This window comes from Canis lupus, chromosome 10 (genome assembly GCF_003254725.2).
Source record: "Canis lupus dingo isolate Sandy chromosome 10, ASM325472v2, whole genome shotgun sequence".
Taxonomy (NCBI): Eukaryota; Metazoa; Chordata; class Mammalia; order Carnivora; family Canidae; genus Canis; species Canis lupus.
The window spans coordinates 27425699-27443097 of NC_064252.1; the positions used below are offsets into that span (position 1 = coordinate 27425699).

The 17399-nt window shown below is 54.2% G+C and overlaps 1 long non-coding RNA gene across 3 annotated transcripts in view; it reads right to left on the reverse strand.

Moving 5' to 3' along the window:
• The window catches only part of LOC118350104 (uncharacterized), a 46419-nt gene extending 29508 nt beyond the window's left edge, over window positions 1-16911 (reverse strand). The window contains exon 1 of one of the 3 annotated variants that reach the window (XR_007413461.1): window positions 16692-16911. This is a non-coding gene — a long non-coding RNA (uncharacterized LOC118350104). The remainder of the gene's footprint in view (window positions 1-16691) is intronic. The other 2 variants (XR_007413460.1, XR_004803327.2) reach the window with 2 other exon arrangements.
• Window positions 16912-17399: the final 488 nt, after the last annotated feature.

Genomic DNA, 17399 nt, shown 5'->3' on the forward strand with positions numbered 1-17399 from the left:
GAAGCCTGATGCAGGACTCGATCCCAGGACCTGAGCCCAAGGCAGATGCTCAACCCCTGAGCCACCCAAGTGGCCCTCTGCTCTGTAGGGAAATGTGCTCTGGCACCTGTCCTGTTGAATGGCCAGAAGAGCATGGCTGGAAGAGGGTGGCCTTCCCTCTGGGAGAGGCAGCTGTGATCAGCTACTGATGATCTACACTCTGACCCTTCGACCCTGCAAATAATCCCAAAGTTCCTTGGGCGTGTGCACAGCGCTCCCCCCCACCCCAACTGCCTTCTCTAACTGGCTTACCACCCTCCCTAGACAAGCGCTTCAGTTCACTGGAGCGAAGAACAAACTTTTTTTTTTTTAATTCAATCCTTTGTGGACCAGTACTCTTGAAAATTACAACAAAACTGGATTACTAAAAAAATTGGGGTGGCCCGGTTGGCTCAGCGGTTTAGCGCCGCCTTCGGCCCAGGACGTGACCTTGGGGACCCGGGATTGGGTCCCACATCGGGCTCCCTGTGTGGAGCCTGCTTCTCCCTCTGCCTCTCTCTGTCATGAATAAATTAAAAAATTGATTCCCCCTCTCCCTTGGAAACTGCAGCTATGTCAGATTGTTACAGGAATTTCTAAGGTCTGTAGTTATCCCTTCAGGGAAGAGAAGGCGCCAGTCCACAGACCTCACCTGCAGGAGCGCTCTCTGGATTTCCTCACTTCAGTGACAGTATCACCTCTCCCGTTTCCACATTGCCTGACAACCCCTCACCCTGCTACCTACACAGATCAATTGGTCATGAACTTCTTTGATCCTAATGTCTCTATTGGTGGGGCCCTGCCTCTGTGGACCCCAGGCCAGAATCCCACTCTCCCACCTCTGGCCTCGGCCCCTAACCGCATCCAGGGTGAGCTTGCAAATGCCCTGAAGTGTGTCCCGTAGCCCCTGAACTAATCTTTCGCGGTTCCCCTTTAGGACTTGGGCCCTCGAATCTAACATTCCCTCCATAAACTGGACTTGCACACCTCCTCCACCACCCCATTTCTTCCTACACCTTCCCACAAACACACTCTGTGTATCAGGACCATCTCCTGTTCCTCCAGTTCCTCTTTAGCCAGCTCTGTCCTCCCCACGCTCTCAAACCCAGATTCTCCTCCCTCAGAAGCCCTCCTGGAAGACCCCTGGGCTTCCTGCCTCCATCCTCCACGCTCTAGCAGCCCCTCTCCCAACCACTTATGGAGAAGAGGGTGCCCCCACCCGCACTGTGGGACCAACTCTGCACACGAACGCCCTCTCCCCCGACAGACCCTCTAAGCGAGTGTACAAAAGTCTACATCCTCCCCTGCAGACGTGGGCGCCCACTCATAGCCATCTTTCATTTTTAATGCAAGACTCTTAATCATTAACAGCTCTGTGAAGTGGTTTATTTGTGTCTTTCATTGACAGTGGAGATTTGAAGCATTAAGGGACTCGCTCAAAGCCACACACCCAGTGAGTTGGAATCAGGATTCCAACTCAGTTCCCCTGGCCTCTGGGGTTTAAATATGTAAATATCTACACTATATATTTGTCTGCTGATGGTAAAGGCACACCAAGCAAACACAGAGATTTAGCGCTTGCAACCCTATGACAGGACAAGGTTACATTTAGGCCAAAAGCATTAAAAATTATGAGAATGTGAACTTTATAAATATTATAAAGAGATTTTAAAATATAAATATGTATGCACCAAATAACAGCATCAACACTCATAAAGCAGAAATCATAGGAGACTCGAGGAGAATTGAAGCATGTGGGGAATGGGAAACTTGAACCCTCTTCTCTCAGACCAAATGAGCAAAAGAATCTAGAACTGTGGGCACCTGGGTGGCTCAGTGGTTGAGCATCTGCCTTTGGCTCGGGTCATGGTCTCTAGGTCCTGGGATAGAGTCCCATACCAGGCTCCCTGGGTGGGGGCCTGCTTCTCCCTCTGCCTATGTCTCTGCCTCTCTCTGTGTCTCTCATTAATAAATACATTAAAAAAAAAAAAAAGAATCTAGAGGGGATCCCTGGGTGGCTCAGCGGTTTGGCGCCTGCCTTCGGCCCAGGGCGCGATCCTGGAATCCCGGGATCAAGTCCCACGTCGGGCTCCCTGCATGGAGCCTGCTTCTCCCTCTGCCTGTATCTCTGCCTCTCTCTCTCTCTCTCTCTCTCTCTCTATGTCTATCATGAATAAATAAATAAATCTTTAAAAAATATAAAATAAAATAAAATAAAATAAAATAAAATAAAATAAAATAAAATAAAAAAGAATCTAGAACTGCTGACTGACTGTGAAGCTGCTGTAAACCCAATACTCAGATGTGTACTCAGACACACCCCAAACATCTACCCTGTTCACCTAGAGACAAGCTCATCTACTATGCATTTCATTCCTTGGACACATTCAGATACACAAGTTGAAGGATAAAAGTTTAGAACATTTTCACCAAAAAAAAAAAAAAAAAAAAAAAGAACATTTTCACCAAACTGTTACCATCCCTGGACAACATATTAGGAGCTTCATTTTCTTCTTTTTGTTTCTCTATGTTTTTTAACTTGTCTACAATTGTTTATCACTTCTATGTTTTCCAACATTGTTTTTTCAGTGCAGAGGACAGAGAATTCTGGTTAGTTGTAGGTTCACATGACACAGACCAGACCTCGGTATAGTGAAGCCTGACCCCCATCTCTCCATGCACGAGGGAGGTGATGAAGATTCATCTAGAAGACGTATCACAGAACGTGCAGAGCCCACAGAGAGCACCCACGGAACTGCACTGTGTTGGTATTCCCACCCTCCAGATTTTTCACCCCAGCCACTGCCTGACTGGTTCTCAAGCCTCTCCTCCTCCTCCCCCTCCTCTGACCCTGTCTCAGCCCAGGTCCCACCATCTTTCACCAGGATGAATATCTCAGCCTCCTAACTGGCCTCCCTGCCTGCAGTCTCTCCCAGCACATCCCTCCCTCCAATACTTTAAGAGTGAGCTTAAAAAAAAAAAAGAGTCTGACCATGTTGCCACACCACCTCCTTCTTAAAGTTTCTCCATGGCTCCTCATTGTCCTTAGGATAAAATCCCCTGTGATGCCTGGGTGGCTCAGCAGCTGAGCATCTGCCTTCAGCTCAGGGCGTGATCCCAGGATCTGGAATCGAGTCCCACGTTGGGCTCCCTGCATGAAGCCTGCTCCCTCTGCAGGGGTCTTTGCCTCTGTGTGTATGTGTGTCTCATGAATAAATAAATAAATCTTAAAAAAAAAGAATAAAGTCCCCTGCCAATCTTTCTAATGTCACTCTGGCCCCTCCTCTGTTCTCCATACCCTAAGTCCAAAATATCTGCATTCCAAATATCTTGCACTTCTTCCAAATTCCCCATATGCTTTCTTTTCCCTGAATCTTTGTTCATATATCTCCTTTTTCCTCAATTACCATTAGGCCACTTTTCCCTCTGTTCAAACCCTTCTCTCTAAGGTTTGACCCAGATATCCCCTCCACTGGGAAGCCCTCCTTGATTGCCCCAGCACAGTTCCCTTTGCTGAGCACCCTCAGTCCCTGGTGTACAGGTTCATTTCCTATGACCTTTGTAAGTCCCAGACGACCCCACATCATATCAAGCATATTAAAAAACACCCATAGGAGCACCTGAATGGCTCAGGTCATGATCTCAGGGTTATGAGATCAAGTCCTATGGTGGGCTCCATGTTCACCAGGGAATCTGCTTGAGATGTGCTCTCTCCCTCTGCCCCACCCCCTGTTCACTGACTCGGTCTCTCTCTCTCAAATAAATAAATAAATAGGGGCATCTGGGTGGTTCAGTTGGTTGAGCATCTGCCTTTGGCTCAGGTCATGATCCCACATCAGGCTCTCCGCTCGGTGGGAAACCTGCTCTTCCTCTCCTGCTGTAGCTATCCCCTGCTTATGCTAGTTCTCTCTCTCTTTCTCTGTCAAAAAAATAAAATCTTTAAAAGTAATAATAAATAAATACATAAAATCTTTTTTAAAAGTACCCATATCACATATTAAGAATATTTATTTAGCCATAAACAAGTTTTAAAAGACTTTTGTGATTTTTTTCACTTGAAATTTTGACTAATTTCTATTTAGCTGTTTTCTTTGCTTATTTTGCAGCTAGTGCTTTTGTCTTTAGTTCTCAAACATTTTTGTGGGGTGATGAAAAGCCTCTAGGCTCTGAGCCCTGAGCTCCCCCTGCCAAAGGTTAAGAAGACTGCACCAGAGCTGGCCACTGTTGGGTGTAGCAAATTAGGTGTTTACTGACCTGTCTCCTCTGGGGGACTGGGGGACTTCAAGAATCAGAGCCTGACTCTTCTCTGTGACCCTGGCAGCCAACAGCCAGCCAACGCAGAGCAGAGCTCAGGCAATGTCCATAGAATGAATAAATTCATGAATTCCCCTAAAAATCTTTCTTCTCTGTAAATCTAATATAATGCAACTCGAATTTATTTCTGTATCTGTCAATTGTGTGGCACCCCTCTATAAAATATTTCCATAATCTATGTCCGTTCTCTCCAAAGATCTCTGCTCACATCACACTGCTTAAGTGTCAGGAGCCTACCATGCACCTTTGTGTTACCTCTCCTGAGCCTCACGACAACTTCATAAAGTAGATCCTATTATCGTGGGGCACCTGGGTGGCTCAGTGGTTGAGCATCTGCCTTTGGCTCAGGGCATGATCTTGGGGTCCTGGGATCAAGTCCCATGTTGGGCTCCCCATGGGGAGCCTGCTTCTCCCTCTGCCTGTGTCTCTGCCTCTCTCTGTGTCTCTCATGAATAAATAAATAAAATCTCATAAATAAATAAATAAATAAATAAATAAATAAATAAATAAGATTCTATTATTGCTATTTAACAGACACTGAAACTGAGGCTCAGGATAGGGAACCAGACTGCAAATAAGGGGTCGCAGTGTGAAGAAGTGAACTAAGGGTTGTCCAGTTCCCTGTCCTCCAGCCCCCCTCAATACCACTCTCCTGCTGCCCACAGGTCCCACTGCCAGCCCTCGCTCCTCGCCTGCTCCTTGTCTATTCCTCTGCTTCTAGGTAAGACACAGACCTCGGCTGCACCCAAACAATCTATCTTGTCAGCAGTGGGGCTGTCTCAACACCATGGCTCCACTGAATCCCATCAATGCTTCCTGAGCACTTACCATGTGCCAAACACTGAGCAGAGAAGCAGAGCTAAAATAAAGAATGCCAAGGTCTGGGGAATCCCTGGATGGCTCAGTGGTTTGGTGCCTGCCTTCGGCCCAGGGCGTGGTCCTGGAGACCTGGGATCAAATCCCACATCAGACTCCCTGCCCGGAGCCTGCTTCTCCTTCTGCCTGTGTTGCTGCCTCTCTCTCTCTCTTTCTCTCTCTCTCTCTCTCTCTCTCTGTGTGTGTGTGTGTGTGTGTGTGTCTCATGAAAGAATAAATAAAGGATCTTAAAAAAAAAATAGAATGCCAAGGTCACCTGGCTGTGAGCTCCTGAAGGCCAGGGACCAAGCCCAGAGCAGAGAGACAGTGGGCCCTCCCCAGCTCATCCTCTACTTTGAGGATGTTGGAGAATGTCACTTTCATACACCTGCCACCTCTCAAGCCAGGCAGGGAACCCCTGTGCTGCCCCATCTCTCTCCCATGTTGAGTCCATTCCCCTGGGTAGGACGGCCTCTGAGCTGGGGGCACCAGCCACCCTCCACCCCTGCACAGCATTTGTCAAAGAAGCACAGAGATAGGCCAGACCCACCTGCCACCCTCCTTCCAGGGCCCCTCGGTCAGAGGGTCAGCATGTTCATGAGAGGGTCCCAAAATGACCCTCCTTGAAATTCCCCAAAACTACAGTGCTTTTCAGTTGGCAAAACGCTCCACCTGCTTTCCTTCAGATGATCCTGTCCCCAGTCCACCTACAGGTAAGGAATCATCCAGGTCCACTTGGCTCCTGGAGGCAGAGTTCAGGCTGGGACCCAGGAGTCCCTCAGTACCCCAGAAAGGCCCCTCTCCTTCCCAAAACTCAGCTCCCCATCTGTGCCCTAAAGGAGTTCAGCTGGACAACCTCTACGATCCCTTCAGGCTCCAACCTACCCTGGCGAGGGAGGCTGGCCATGTTAGAGAAGAGGAAACTAAAGCCCTGACCAGTGGTGCATGGTGGCTGCGCAGCGTCCTGGAACTGCACTGTCAGGGAGAAAGATGCCGTGGAAGCAGTACTGGCACAAGGAAGGCTTGGGGGCTGGGAAGCTCACCCCACCAAAACCAGCCAGGGGATTCCTAAAATCCACCCAAGCAGTTACAGGCTGCCAGGCTCAGATTCAGACAGCCAAATGGTACGCACGGTATGCCTCTCAGCCCAGGGCTAGTGGAAGGGCCCAGACTTCCAGTAATGATGATCAACACAGTAACTGTAGCAGCACACCCGGCGATCTACTGCGGCGTCGGCCACTCTCTGCCCATTCCCTTCTCTCCCCCACAAAGCTACCAGGTAAGTGGTAATGACCCCATTTTACAGATGGGAACCCCTGGCTCTTGTTCTGCCCTAGGTCCCACAGGCAGGATAAGGGCACCTTGCTCTGACCACCCCAAAGCCCTCACCCTTTGACTCACCCCAGAGCCCCAATTCTGTCTGCCCCCCACGGTGGAGGCATGTTGCAGCTCAGTGGCCTGGGAGGGCCTGGGGGAGGGGCCAGGGTCAGGGCACAGAGCCGAGAGACAGATGACCCAGGCGCAGGCGAGTGCCTGCCGGGGGCCTCAGCCAGCACATCTGCAAAACCAGGAATTTGACCGAGAGCTTCGCCAAGGCCCTTCCTCAGGCTGTGCCACTCAGGATGTCTCCAGGCCTGCAGACCTCACCAGCAGGCCACTGCCGACGCTGATGCTGCAGATGGGGGCTGTGTCCCTGTGGTGGCTGAAGTGCTCTAGTGACTCCCCACATGCGGGCAGCTTAAGTTGCCTGTGGTCCCTTGGCAGGAATGTGTCTGAGCTGGACCTGGAGCCAAGCCACAGACTCTGGGACGGAGGGGACAACTCAGAAGCCCAAGCTGGCACATCACAGTGTGCCCAAGGGCCCTTCCTAAGGAAACAGCAAGGACCCCTAGGCGAAGGTGGGGACAGGTGAGGGGCACCCAGGAGAGCAGGCCCGTTGACCCGCCTCGACAGGCCCACAGCCTGGGCTGGGCTCCAGGCCTCAGGGGAGACAGTCACATGGGGGCGGAGGGTGTAGCCATCCTGGGAAAGAGGGAAGACAGAAGGAGGAGACCCTTGGTAAGGGAATGACAGGAGGGGGTCCCCATCCCAAGTGGGAACAGGGGTACATCTGTGATGAAAAGCAGACCTCCGATCTTAGGGCCATGGGCCCACCCGCCAGGGCGGGCTCCTATTACCAGCCGGACCCTGATGCCCTTCCTCTGACATCTCTGCCTCAGGCCTCTCCCTGCGCCGCCCCCACCAGCAACTCTTTCTCTCTCTCTCTCTTGCATTCCTCTGGGAGCTGATCAGGGCTTGAATGACACCCCAGATGACTCTTTGCTATTAATTCCCACACACAGAATGGGCCCCTTGTTCTCCTCTCCCGGAGGAATAGCCGTGGCCAAAGCCATCCCAAGAGTTCCTGACTTAACCCTTCTCCTGGCTGCTCCTCCACACGTCCCCACACCCAGGGCCACAGGGCCAGCAGGAGGTGGCATGCAGAGAGGGAGACTGGGAAAAAACAGAGACTCCTCCAGTCCAGAGCTCCTGGAATGAAATCGCCAGGATGGGACAGCAGGACCACCCAACCTTCCCAGGGATCCTGTCCCTGGCTTCTCGCCTGAGGCTCTCAGCCTGGCCCTGGCGGCCAGAAGGCCTCACCACCCAAGTACGGGAGGCCCAGGGCTGATAGCCTCGCCACGGCCAGCCTGATGCCTCTGACCCCAGGGAGGACCCTTCAGGGGACAACTGGCAGGCTTGAGCCCTCAGCCCTACCTGGTCCTGAGGGAGTTAACAGGACTAGGGCAGAAGCCACCTGTCCAGGCAGGTCACTGATGAGAGACAAGAGGTGCATGGACTTTTGAGCCTGGAGACAGAGGAGGAACTGGTCTGTTGAGTCAAAATACACCATCTATTCTTGGCCTGTCCCCACCCCTCCAGCTTAGACAACGGAGTGAGAAGAGCTTCAGAGGCCATGAAGGCCAACCCATCCCTGCTTAAAAGGGGGAACTGAGACCCGAAGGGCAACAGCATGGCCTCCATCCCTCCACAAGTCGGAGGCACAGCCTGGGACGCAGGTCCCTAGCTTCTAAACCAAGCCACCTGGGTGGCTCAGTCACTTAAGAGTGCATCTTCAGATGAGTTGGGGATCCCAGGGTCCTGGGATCAACCCCATGTTAGGCTCTTTCCTTGGCGGGGAGTCTGCTTCTCCCTCTGCCTGCGCTCCCTGGCTTGTGCTCTCTCTCTCTGTGTGTGTCAAATAAATAAATAAGATCTTTTAAAAATAATAATATAAAATAAACCAAGACATGTTCACCTTCTCCATCCCCTCCTTTTCCACGATCCACCCTGTCCCTGCCACTGAGCCAATGCTGCAAGCCTGTGGTGTGACCGTGAGCCCATCATTTTAACTCTCTGGGTGGTGGAAAGCTCGAGCCGGAAGAGCACACAGACACCTGCTCTACGGTCAGCATCAGCCACCTTTGCCTCATGCCCCAGGACAAGGTACAAACCCTTCTGTCTCCAGCTCAGCGAGGACCATCTCAGAAGGACTTGAACCCATCCTCCCAACCCTGCCTCTTCCCATCCCCACAGACAATGCGGAGGGAGCACAGGGTGGAGACCCCAGAGGCAGCAGCAGCTAAGCTGGGAAGAAGAAGAGGGAAGTGGGGTGCTGGGCACAGGCCAGAGGGAGCAGCAGTGTGGCCAGCACATGCAGGTGGCCAGGTCAAGATAGCCTGGGGAGCAGCAAGCCGCGACATGGGCTGCAGCCAGGCTGGGAGGACCTGGAAGGTCAGGACAGGCGGCACTGGGCGCTTAGCCCCAAGATCTGCTCTAATCACATGAAAAACATCTTGGCTGCTCTAAGTTGTCAACTCTGCCATCTCTCTCGCTTTCCCTCCACCCCCTGGCAGCCTCCCCAGATTTCCAGGTAGATGGAGCCAGGGCAGGTGAGGGATGGCCAGGGGAGCGGGATGGGCTGCAGAGATGGAAAGTTTGTGGAGAGAGATGGAGGCCTTGAGAGCAGAGCCGGGACAGAGATGGCCAGCCAGGGGCTGAGGGGGCCAGAAAAGGAAGGACGCTGAGACAGAAGCAACCACCTGTGGGGTCAACATTACAAATCCTTCCGAAGACAGGAGGCTGGATAGAAAGAGGAGAAAGCAGGAGCAATGGCCAGAGAGAAGGAAATCAGGCGGAGAGTAGGACGAGAGGCAGAGCCAGGCATGGTAAAGAAGACAGAAGGCAAAGGTCAGGAGGAAGAGGCAGCGGCGGAGGAGGAAGGAGGAAGAAGGAAGGGGCCTTCCCAGGCTCACCTGCGTCTCTGGCAGGTCCCCGCAGCCCCACCCAGCACCCGGCTCTCTGTGCCCATGCACGCCGTGTTCCAGCACCACGCAGGAGGTGGACCGGAAGCTTGCAGAGCTCAGCCCTCCGGGGAGGAGGGCACCACGGAAGCCACGGCCTGCCCCAGAGGTGGACATTTTGAGGCTGGGGAGGGGGACTTAGAGACCATCTATTCCAGTCGTTTCCCCACCAGCTGCACCGTGGTCACGGTGGAACTTTTGCAAAGAGATTCCCACCTAAATCTATGGCTCAGAATGGGACCCGGGAATCAGTCTTGACCCCAAGCTCTCCCTTGAGCTTGCAGCCACACGTGACCCCAGTGAGAACCACGCTAACAGATGAGGGGACGCTGATGCCCACACAAGGGCTCCCTGCAAAGCCAGGCCTTACAGCGAGGCCTCCCAGGTCCCAGCCACAGGGACTGCAGGGGGGCCTGCACAGTGCCAGGCACAGTGGAAGGGCTTAAGTAGGCAGTGTCCCCTCCATCACCCTCTGTCCCTATAGCCTCAAGGCCAGGGCCCAGCTCTTCGGGGGCTGCCAGGTCAGCCACCGTCCTGAGACCTAGAAATCAAGTGGCAGAAAGGAAGGCATTGGGCCAGAAGAGGATTTCTGTCCCCCATTTCCCCGCCCCCGTCCCCCTAGTGCCAAGGCCTGAGGCTTCGAGCTCTAGCCAGAGATGGGGGCGGAGGGTGGGGCAGGAGGGAGGAGGGGGAGACCCAGAGTGCTTCCTGTGCCCCCCTCTTTCCCTTGGCCTCCTTGGGCTCAGGGCTGGGTCCCCTGGGGCGGTGGTGTCTGAAGCTGACAGATCTGCCCTGTCCTTCCTGCCTGCTGGGGGAAGGGGTGGAGCTGGCTGGGGAGCTGGCTCAGATCCCCCTTCCCTAGGTCCTCAGGGGCTTGGCGGCTCACTAAACCCAGCGCATCCCTCCAGGGGCCCCGGCTGCACAAGAAGGAAGACTATGGGACTAGCGATCAAGCCACCTGCCTCCATCACACGAGAGACCTTGGACCAGCTCCTCCCTCTAGCGCTCAGGCTCAGCCTCCCTCCTTGTTCTCTTCACCTCTCCAGGCCTCCACACGCTCCTCTACTGGTCCTCCCCACCCTTTCATTCATTCATTCATTCACCCGTTTGTTCACTGGGCACCTCCAGCATGCCAGGCTGGATCCTCAGTGATCATCCACGGGCCTGCATCCTTGCGGGAAGATGGCCAATGAATAACTAATCTCACAGTAAATATAAAATCGTAAATTGCAGTGAGTGCTATAAAGGAAAAGGCTGGAGCGCCGTCACAGGGAATTACTGACACTGGAGAATCAGGAGGTGTCTGTGGACACGACCCGAAGGCTGAGCCCATAGGAGGAGCCAGCCAGGTGACGGCAGAAGTGCATTCAGGGGAAGGAGGGCATTTGTGGGGCTTGGCAGCCACCCTGGCTGGGGTTTCGGGATGAGAGTGGGGCCAGGACACTGAAAAAGCAATGAGAAATGGCAAGTGCCTAGCACAGTGCTCAGGACGAAAGGTAGACATGGTATTCACTTCTCTCATTGGTGTTCAGCGTTTTCCAGGTCAGACAGCTGACCTATTGGGGCCAGGCTGAAAATTTGGGATTTTGATCCTAAGAGCCAAGAGAAGGAAATCTGTATTTGATCTGTGATTTGAAGTTTTATTTCCCTATGTGCACATGTGTCTGCCACACCTGTGCACTTCAGACCAAGTAAACTTGTGGGTCTTCCCCAAAGGGGCTGATGGAAATGATATGACCAGGCCTGGGGAGAGAAGTAGCACAAGGTTTTTAGTGGATTCTCTCTGGTCAACAAGCACTTGTTGAGCACCTGCTGTGTACTCACACGTCCAGCCCTGAGCAGCTGCCTCGGGGAGACAAAACCAGGTGTGGGCTTTTCCTTTAAAACCCTGAAACCCCTGCTAGTAAATCTGAAAGAGCTCCCTGAGATCAGAGGCCAACTCTTTCATTGTCCAGATGAATGGATGAGCAAGCCCAGAGAGGGCAGCTGACTGCCCCAAGATCATACAGCAAGAGTCTGGACCTTGGCAGAGTTGGGAGCAGCTCCTCCCACTGCACCTGCCAAAGCTGAGATCTCTACTCAGGATTCCAGCCCTAAACGGGAGACATTCAAACTCTCTGACTTCTCAGCCTGCCACCTGGTAGGGAGGCAAGACATGCAAAATCCCCGTGCCTGGCAGCCTCACAGATATATTACACTTCTGCTTGAAGCAGAGCACCTGGACATGCGAGCACACCCCCAGCGTTGTGCCTGAGTCCCTTGGTCTTATCGCGGTAAGTGTGTCTCCTCCCCCCACAAAGGGAAGAGATTTTCTCGAGTGTTTTATATTCAAGATATTATCATAACCAATACGTCAGCTGTCCTACCTGGAAAACGCTGAACACCAATGAGAGAAGTGAATACCATGTGTACCTTTTGTCCTGAGCACTGTGCTATGCACTTGCTATTTCTCATTGCTTTTTCATCTTTGCGACATTCCCAGGAGGCAAGTATTGGTATCCTCATCTTACAGATGAAGTAATTTGTTGCGAAGAGAAGTAAGAGGCCCAATCCCACAGCAGATTAGTGGGGCAGGACCGGATTTGAACCCTGGTCTCTCTGGCTCTGGATCTCAGGCTCATTGCTCAGCTCCCTTGTCATTATAAAATGACACCATCAAAGGATATGGTAACCTTCTTGTGGAGGGGCCCCTTCAAGCTCATACAAACACTGAAATCCCACTGGATCACCCTGTTTTCACTTTCAGGTGACAGAGGGGGACTTTGGAAGAGCAGAGATGCACTTGTAAAGCCAAGTTTAAATAGGTGACCGTGGCTCTTTTCATGCCCAGCCCAGTCCCCTGCTCTTCAGCATCCATAGCCCTGGTCCCAGGTCATGCCCTGGATGACAAAGTGAAATGACAAGGTATCCAGTGCAGGTAGACCTAAACTGGGCTCCTTGTCCCAAGCTGCCCAGGTCATGGAAGTTCAGAGGGCCTGAACAGCCCACTCTGCTGTGACGGTAGCAGCCCCCTCCGGGTCAATACCAGGGTTCCCTTTGAAAAATCCACCCTTGGCCATCCCCCATCCTTCCTTTCTTCCTTCTGTCTTCCCCACCCCTCTCTCATCACCCTCATGCATGTCTGCACCTTGTTGCCCTAATAAGTGCGTGGGAATGTATGAATGAATGGCCCAACTCCCTGCTCATCGACAAGCTCACCAACAAGCTCATTGAAGACAAGCTGACCATTTGCCCCTCTTCATTATCCCACAGAGAGCAGAGCCTTGCCTTGGGGTGGGTCCTCAGGAAACCTGGGGCAAAAAGTCATGGCAGAGAGGTCAAGTTCCAAGACAGAGCAGTCATGTGACCTCAGCCAGTCAATCACTTCTCTTTCTGCTCTTGTTGTTCAATGACACGATGGTCCTCCCCTTGTTCTGACAGCCTCCAGCTACTAGGGGTAAATGGGAGAACGTCCAGTAACCACTTGGATGGGCAAGGAAGCAAGGACTACTATCAAATCTGGAAATCCCTCAGAGATAACCTAGTCTGCCCCTCATTTTATGGATGGGGAAACTGAGGCTGGGCAGGGTAGAGGTGGCCAGGGCAACAAAGGGCCTCCACAGCCCAGCCCTCAGGGTCCCCATTTCCCACACAGCCCTGGAGGCCCTCAGCTGTGCCAAGGATCTGGGTATCCGTGTAGGCCTCTCCCCTCAAACTCTGAGCTCCTATGCTCCAAACAGAGAGGACATTCCCGAAAGTTCAGCTCAGAGTGAGAGATTCAGGGCAGATGCCAGAAAGGGCTTTCTAGCAGCAGGGTCTGGATGACAGGAACAAGCAGTCTCCTTCTCGCAGGGCTTCTGAGAAGAAGCAGAGGCCAGGGGCCCTGGGGCTGCACTAGGCAGTGGCCCAGCTTCCTTGTGGCCACAGAGGGTGGGGTGGGACAGGGAAGGAAGACTCAGGCCCCAGGAGCTGCCTTCCTGGTTTGGGTCGGGACCCTCAGCTTGGTCCAGAAACAGGGGTGAGCGAGAGCCCCTGTGGGGATAAGCCCTGGAATGCTGCTGTCCTTGGTCCCCTGCAAGCGCTCAGGCCCTCCGCCTCTGGGAAGCCAGTCCTGCTTGTTCCAGCCACACCTATTTTTTCCTCCTTGGAACCCTGATGTCGACTCAACTCAGAAAAGATTCCCTGAGGTCAGATGGTCCCTGGGGGGAGGGGGAGGAGGCAATACCAGGAAGGCAGGCATGACTCCATCCTTAGGGGGCTCCAAGTGGGAAGTAGAGACTGGCCTGGACACCAGGCTGTGTGAGGAAAGGGGGAGGTGGGGGCAGGTACAAGGCCATGTCCCCCTCCACCAGAAAGCAACAGAGGAAGATAATTCCACCTGAGGATGTGCCCAGGAGTGCACCCCTGAAGAGAGGGCCTCCGAGCTGGGCTATGAGTAGTGGTGGGGAGCACAGAGAAAGTGCAAAGCCTTGCAGGGTGGGTGGAGGAAGGGACTGGCCACCGCTTGCACCGGGGTCTAGTGGGGGGCATGCTGAGTGGTCAGAGGAGGGGCTTGGGAGGTAAACTGTGGGTGTCAGTGCATTCCCACCTATCACTAGCTGGCTGAGCTCAGGCCTGTCACTGAACCCCCTGTGCCTCAGTTTTCTTCCTAGAAGGACACTAGTAACAGCACCCATTGTTGCTGAGAGGACAGAAACTCTCAGAGCTGGGCTGACCCATGGAAGGCTCTGGCAGTGTGGGCTTTTGCTGTAGAGGGGGTACAGTCGGGGTAGGGGTAGGCCCAGCCCTGAGGAGCTTATCCCGCACCACCTGGTCTGCTGCTGGGATTTGACAGGCAGCTTATAAACTCCTGAAGGCAAGTCCTCAGTGGCCACTCAGTAAACACTTGTGCACTTGAGCTGATGTGAGCACTGTCCCCACCTCCTAGCTCATAACTGATACTACATACCAAACACTGAGCTAGGTACTTGTGTGTGCGTATGTGTGTATTCTTAATTAATTCTCCCATCCACTTGAGGATGTAGTGATATATAATATAATATTATCAGCATTTTACACATGCAAAAACCAAGTCAAAAAAAAAAAAAAGTCCTAAGAAGTTAACAGCGTAAATTGCCCAAGGCCACGTGGATGCTAATGGCAGGACTTCCTGACTCCAAGTCCAGTGCTCTTTCTACTGCCCTCCAAACCACAGCCTGTCCAAAGGCAGGGGGAGCCTAGAAAATGTTCGAGGCAACTCTCACACTCCCCATACACTCACCCAGACTAAGCTTCTGTCCCTGTCACTAACATACCCGTGACCCCCTGACCTGTGTCCTGAGCCCTCCCTCAGCCCAATGCACAGCCCCTCCCCTGCCACATCCCCCGACTCTCCACACACCCCAGTGTGACTGCAATTCTGGCCTCCAGCTCTGGGGTCCAGAGCGCTGGCCCCCACCCTCTCCCCAGGGATTCGGGGCTCTGCAGGGGGACATCACAGCCTCAGGGCTCCCAACACCCAGTGAGGAAAAGCAAGGCCCAGAGAGCTCAGAAAGTAAACATTTCTGGATCCTCACCCCTGCTTCAGGATCAGCCAGTCTCTGGTGGGATCCAGGCTTCAGTTTTTTTTTTTTTTTTAAACTTCACACATGATTCTAAAGTTCAGCAAGAATTAGAACCAATCCTCTAGATACCTGCTTAGTTGCTGGTGAGAAAGGCAGACTCGCAGGCCCCATCCCTGCGAAGAATGGGAACCAGTGCTCTGCATATCTTTATGCTGAAAAGTGCTGCCCCACCAACCCCAGCACATACCAGCAGGTAGGGATGAAGCCCCCAGGGCCCTGGAGGTGGATAGTGAGTGTCTGAAGCACTGAGAGAAGGCCCCAGGCCTGAGGAAATGGGGGAGTGACAGCTTAGAGCAGGCAGGTGCCTCCAGGTGGTAAGCGCTTACCCAGTGTCCCCTCATCTGGTCCCCAGTCAGGGAGAGAATCTCATGCCCACCTGGGAAACTGAGGCCGGGACAGAGGCTCAACTTGACCAGCACCACCCCTCACCCTTGCACAGTCCCTGCTCCACAGAAGAGCAGATTTCCCCATCTCAGCTCCATGTGTTCTGGGAGGCAGGCAGGGAGGCACGGGGGTCACTGCCCAGGTGACAGATAAGCGACTGAGACCCAGGGCAGGGAACCAAGGGCGGAGCCCTCCACAAAGCAGACCCAGTGCCCCAGGAGGAAGACTGGGGGAGCTAAGGGGTTAAGGGTCACTGCTGACAGAAGCAGCTCTGCCAGTTGGGGTCCTCAGTGGGCTTTACATCTGACTGCCAGGGGCCGTCATTCCCTGTCAGGGCCACCTGAGCAGTAAGGCCCCCAGCACAATGGACCCCAAGGCGGGGGGGGGGGGGGGTCCCAGGAAAAGCCTGCAGCTCCTGAAAGGCTCCCCTAGGCAAGGAAGCCTGGCTCTCTACCCTCACACTTCCACCGTGGGCCCCTCTCTGCTGGGAAGAGAGGGCAGGCCAGGGAGTCCACAGGCTGCCACACCTCAGTGAGGGTGGGCAGACTGGATGGGGGTGTGGCTGTTCTGCCAAGGGCAGAGGCCAGGGTGTCTTCATCCAGCACCCCTCCCCCCAAACTCCCAGCTCTCCAGGGATGGCTGGGGCCTTTGCCCTCTCTGCTGGAAGAAGCTGGGGCCCCCAGGGCCTGAGATGGGATGGAAAGGATCACATTGGCCAGCGTGGGGGTGGTCGCAGCAAAGGTCCCCCCTTCTCCCCTCCCTGTGCCCACAGCTCTAGGCATCTGGCAGCCCTTCCCCACACCCCTGAAGGCTGACCTGCCTCATCCAGCACCTCTCAGCAGAAAGCCCAAGCCCAGCACTGAGGAAACAGGAGGAGAGAGAGACAGAGGGAGGGGAAGAGAGAGGCCCCCCCACTCTGTCCAGCGTAGCTTCTCTGCAGACCAAGAGTGCCCACTGCCACCCCCACCCCCATCCTGGCACAGCTGGGCCAAGGAGGGTGAGGGAGAAGGCGGGGAGCCGGAGAGGGGCGCTGTGGGACCCCACGGCCGGGCTTCTTACCCTGGGCCCTCTCCCTCCACAGCCACCCCTCCCGCCCCAGGGGGTCTCAGGCCAAATCACAGACACCACGGGGAGCAGGGAAGTCCTTCCCTCGAAGAGGAGGAACCAAGGGATGGAAGGACGAGTGGGGACCCACCGGGATCGAGAGATGCCAGGCAGGCGGACAGCGGGCAGGCAGCAGCGAGTGTCGGAGACTGCTGCAGGCAGCTGGACGCGACCGGCTGGATGCGCGTCCCTCCGTCCCTCTGTCCATCCAGGGCGGCTCCTCTCTGGGCGGTTCTGAGGCCGGGCGGGCGCTGTTAAAAAGCTTTTTATGTGTGTGTGTGTTAATCACATGATTGCCGTTCACCTGTATTTCGAACAAAGACAGCTCACTGTTTCAAGGCCCCGAACAAGAGTCTGGGCACAGGGAAGAGAAGGGAGGCGGGGGGAGGAGGGTTGGCAGCGCCGGGGGTGGCGTCGAGGAAAACTGGGGGGAGATTGTCCAAGGCCGGCAAGCGAGAGAAAGAGAAAACCCTTATCAAACTCCTAATTCACTGGGCTCCGAGGCCCCAGACACACTGGCCCGATTGTCTGGCTGGTTGTGTGTGCGAGCATGTGTGTGTGTGTGTGTTCCAATGTCCGCTCCCCCCACCCCCAACATGCCTCTGCCTCGTGTGACTACCTCATTGTGTCCCATTACCCACCCCCTCCACCCCCTTGGCCTTTCCCAAGCACGAGGCCTTTCCTAGACCCCTTCTGCAGCCCCACTCCAGACAGACTCCCTTGGGGTGGGCCTAGGGCCTTGCCCGGCTCAGAAGTGTATGTGGTCATCAGCGCGGCCCAGGCTCCATCTGCCCCTCGG